This window comes from Argiope bruennichi, chromosome 8, assembly GCF_947563725.1.
Source record: "Argiope bruennichi chromosome 8, qqArgBrue1.1, whole genome shotgun sequence".
Taxonomy (NCBI): Eukaryota; Metazoa; Arthropoda; class Arachnida; order Araneae; family Araneidae; genus Argiope; species Argiope bruennichi.
This window is the reverse complement of record NC_079158.1, coordinates 133,079,281-133,084,367: the sequence shown is the minus strand read 5'-3', so window position 1 is coordinate 133,084,367 and position 5,087 is coordinate 133,079,281. Positions and strand designations below refer to the sequence as shown.

Genomic DNA, 5,087 nt, shown 5'->3' with positions numbered 1-5,087 from the left:
GGGCACACGAAGCCCCAAAGAGAATCGTTTTTCTAATCAGTAATCACTGCCCCAAACTGCGCCTTGTTTGGTCAGCAGACGGTGAAAACGAAATTCAAACTAAATTAATTACATAGCATTTACAGTACACTAAAACCACTCCATATCCATTAAAAAAACTCCCTCGCAATAATTTACAGGTATAAATTTCTCCCAATTAATTGAAATAAGAGAGAAATCAAAGCGTTTAATTTCCGAACAGGACGCCACCACCATTATTGTTCATAAGTCAACACGGAGAGAATTAAATATCAATCTTAATCAATTAATCTTAGAGAATCCATCTCCAATGAACTTAAAACATACTTTAAATGTTCAAGATTAATATTAGAGTACTTTTAAAATTATTAGGGAAGAGGAAAACAGAATAATAATCAATTTTAATTCTCCCGCCAGGGCCGGCATTTATGATCAAAGTGTCATCCGAAAGGGAATGACTAATCTTAATCCGACTCCATCCATATCAATCCACAAAATAACCATTAAAAATATCCACACTATATTAAATAATAGACTTATGTGAATGATATTCACATAAGAATAATCAATTTTAGCGATAATAACAATACGATTTTACCGCGATACTCGGAGCATCGGCGAGACCACGTGCTAAAATTAACACATAAAAACTACTGAAATAACACATTAAATCGATTCAAAAACAAAAATGAATACTACAGATCGATTCCCCGATTCAATATGCATACTGTATATATCACATATAAATTTTAAACATTAAATTAAAGCATAAATAAATTAAAAATAGGTAGAATTGTACAGTTAACACAGTATCGTTTCCAAACGGACAATACGAAAACACAAAAATTAACATAACTTCTTATCTACCGCATCGAATCACACAAAATTAGTACCAAAATGATCGGAATTACAAGATCTCTGTGAAAATAAAACCAATGTGTACTCACCCGGAGCGGATCCCGGTTTAAATTAATCCAATTTCATCCCAATGGTAGCACAACATAGGGGGAGAAGAAGAAGAACACATTTAATAAATCACACAGTTTTTGCACAAAACTTGCTTGTAACACACCAATCGATGCAGAAATCACTCCGGAGTATATATTTCACCAGAAAACCGCTCTTTCCTTCGAAGAACAAGCAGATAACAACTTTTTTCCACTCCGGGGGCTTCACTTTTGGCGCGAAAATGGCAAAGTTCACTCATTTTTCGCAAAAAACATGGAAACTAATTGACGAAACAAGACAAAAATAATATGAAGCAGTAGATCTCACTTAGCTGCACACACACATATAAAAATTACGATGCTGGTACCATTATTTCCGCACTTCTGGACCAAAATGCAGGAGCGACGAAAAACACGACTTCAATCCAATGACGCGACCAAGCCAAGTGCATCGCTAGAGGTAAAACTGAACCGGATCTCCACGGGAAAGCTCGCCTGCAGGCAGACTGATTACTCTCGATTCGTGTGCGACGGACACGGAGCCATCTAGCCAGACGGGGGGAGGATGCCATGAAAAAGCAGAAATATATATAACGAAGAATAAAGTCGATGCTTAGCACAGCGCCCTACGTTTCCCTCTTCCTTCTAGGGTGCGTATCGCGCGTCCTGCGTTTGGGCGGCCCCCTTTTCGCCTTTTTTGGGCCCGCGGCTTTAGCCGCGGGCCCAAAAAAGTGGGGGCCCCCCCGCATGGCCGCACAAACGCAGGACGCGCGATACGCACCCTAGAAGGAAGAGGGAAACGTAGGGTAGAGTGGGGCTACATCACAGTAGGAATAATTACTACAAAGACTGGTGAAGTTAAGTTAATGCTTTCTTAAGCATTTATGAAAAGTAATATCACATTTCAAGAGTGTATATGTAAAGTGGATAGCATTTACATGTGAAAGGAAATACAGAGATTACATCAATAATTCTGATGTTTTTAAAGACACAAAGCTAATCTTGCTTTCTTTTGGTCTGTTCGTTGTGTTTCAATGAGTCTTTCCTGTTTGATATATGTTAAATGAACACATTTTGTATGTAACATTGCACTTTTAACTATTGATCAATGGGTGATTTGTATAAAAATCTAATGTTCATTCAAGTCACCCATTTTAACTAAAGAGAAAGTAAATGCAGTCAGCTTTGCCACATTATTACAAAATAAACACAATTCATGAATGAATACAGACAATTTAATTACAAACATATCATTTTACACTTAACAAGCAGAAACAGAGATTCGCTTCAGAGAAATGCAGGTGACGGTGGAAAAGACGAAACGAATGACAAGATTTTAAATAAACAGGGATTTCTGTGTGTCCTGAGGAAGATACAGTTGCAGTATTTTCATTTGGCGACATGTTGAAATTCACACATGGTGACTTGTACTCAGCGACTTGCCAGGGCTTTTCCATGGTTAGGAAAGAGACGGCAAACATTCATGTGAGGAGACATCTGTGGGTGGTAAGGCTTTTTTACTGGTAATTTCTGATGAATTCTAATTTTTTGCATTAAATGCGGCTAACGTTGGGACAGTGCAAGCCAACATAACCGCGCGTACCAGCTGCAATGAATTGCGAAACTGGTACATGTTCCAAAAATTAGTTTAACATCAATAGGCACCCGATGGGGGCCCTATCAGATATTAAGCTGATAAGAACAGATACTACACTTTGATCTTAGCCAAAAGGCCGAGAAGCGATAAAGAATTTAAAAATTTAAAAAAATTTGAGGGGGGGCCAATGCTTTCTTCCACATAATTCGGCCCTCCTCTCCCCCACAGAAGGCTTCTGGACCCATCTCGCAGAGACACAACCTCCTCCGTGGGTGACACGCACTGCATCTGGCCTAACTGCTCACTTGGAGAAGCAGCACGTGGTATGACAACTCGTTGCCAACATTTAAACAAATGTCACTGAGAAACAGGCAACGGCACAGTGAAGGAAATGATCTCATCTGATATGTCACATTAAAATTTCTTTGAAATCTACACAAAAGAGAGCTTCTGTATCACAAATACAATTGCAAAAGTTATTTATTTCTATCTCAGTTTCTAAAAGATGTTTCATGTGTTCTGAGAAGAGGGTTCAAATGGAGCTATAGAATACCTTGTAAATATTGCCATTTGGACAGAAGTGCATTAAAATGGCAATTTGATTTCGTTAAGTACATAAAGCAAACATGCATGTCATGTAGATGAATTATCGGGAATTCATTGCAGACAGAAAAAACACTCATCTCAAATTCAGATAATTATAACAATTAACAAAACACCTGGAACTTCCCATGTTTAGAAAGATGCAATTACATTTCATGATAACAATAATAATAACTGGAACAACTAATTTGTAAGAAAACAGAGACAACACAAAAGAAATCATCATGGAACAAATGTTTGGACAATTCGCTGACAACAAGATTCGAACTGACAACCTGTCTGGTTACGAGTGTAGCAAAGAAGCTGATCAAGCCACATTTTCACAGGCAAGGATAACAAATTTGCTACAGCACTTATACATTTAGAATAACTGAATTCACTAAAGCCATTTGTACAGTCAGGAAAAGAAAAACAACTAAAATAAAATTAGGAAAACAATCATACCAAGATAATCCAAAAATGCCCTTTGAAATTCACAGTGAATCAGTCAATCAAATCTCTATCTCACCATTCAGCATTAAATAGCATGATTGCATTGTCCAAGAAATTAGGAAAGCTACAAAGAAACAAACAAAAATTTGATTAAACTTTCTTTGAACTGAAATAAATACACTTAGAAATGAGCTCACATGAGATTATTCTACTCTAACATAAAACTAATTAAAGTGTCAACAACGGAAAACTACTTATCAACTGACTTCAATTCAACTTATGAACCATATTTGCTTGAAAATTACTTAAGAAGCACATCAAAGAATTTAGGAAAGTGGGAGAATAAATAAATAAATAAAAAAGAAGGAGGCATATAAATAACAATAAAAATTCTATGAAATCACAGGCCAAAATAATTTATGCAGCAATACTGAATACAGAAAAAATAACTCAGTTATTGAGGATCTTCAAGATGAGCAACATTACCAGCCATGAAAAATTAGCCTTACTATTTGTAAAAGTAATACTATTGTGGAATGAATATGCATTTGTAAGAAAAGACGACAAAGTAAGCTACAGAAAATAATATACGTGCACATAAATAACATTTCTAATTCCTAAAAAATACAGAACAGTATATATACGCAAGTTCAAATCAAAAATGTTTATATTACCATCACAGTCCAGTTTCAAGCCTGCTCAAAACAGGCTCAGAAAAATGCTGAACACAGATGCTGAATTTCAAGATGAACACAGGGCATTGCAGAGCATAGATAATAATAGTAAGAATTGACATATTAAAAAGTATTAAAAATAAAGTAACAGTTCAAATGAAACATGAAAACACACACACACACACAAAATAATGTACAGGACACATATGTAAGCTAATTAAAAATAAAAGTGAAATTAAAATGAAAGTCACAGAAAGCATACTCACAAGGAGATACATATAAAAAAGGTTTCTCTAAAGAAAAAAAAAAAAAAAAAAAAAATCAAAGGAATTTAGTGATAGCACTGGCAATCAGTTTTTCCACAAGATTTGAGTAATAAACAATGTGGCAAATATTATGCATGAAATAAGAAAGTAATTATGTCGCAAATAAATGAGAGGTAGGAAAATAATAATAATACAAAAAGAAGTGACATTTAGAAATGAAAATTTTTCAAGTATTATGATAATGATTAAAAACTTAAAACAAACAACAAAATACTCACCCTCTGCCATTTTTAACCCTCTCTGAAGCGCAAAACTTCTTATTCAAGTGGGGAATATCCGACACTAGAAAACCAAAATCTGACACGCAATTTCATTTCAAAACATGCCAGCAGCAAGGTTTTCGTGTTGGACTGTGAGGCACCAGTAGCTTGTTACATTGCCTGGAAATCTTTCGAGCAGGAAACTGTTGAAATTGTGGCGGATTGCGATGAGCTAGGATAGAACCCAGGACCTTGTGGTTCGCAGCCCAGTGACATGACCACAGTGCAAA

At 35.9% G+C, this 5,087-nt stretch overlaps 1 non-coding gene across 1 annotated transcript; it reads right to left on the bottom strand.

Annotated features, from left to right (window-relative positions):
* Nucleotides 1-2,517: 2,517 nt before the first annotated feature.
* On the bottom strand, nt 2,518-2,710 carry LOC129981998 (U2 spliceosomal RNA). The gene has a single exon (XR_008785406.1). It is a non-coding gene; the product is annotated as a U2 spliceosomal RNA (small nuclear RNA).
* Nucleotides 2,711-5,087: the final 2,377 nt, after the last annotated feature.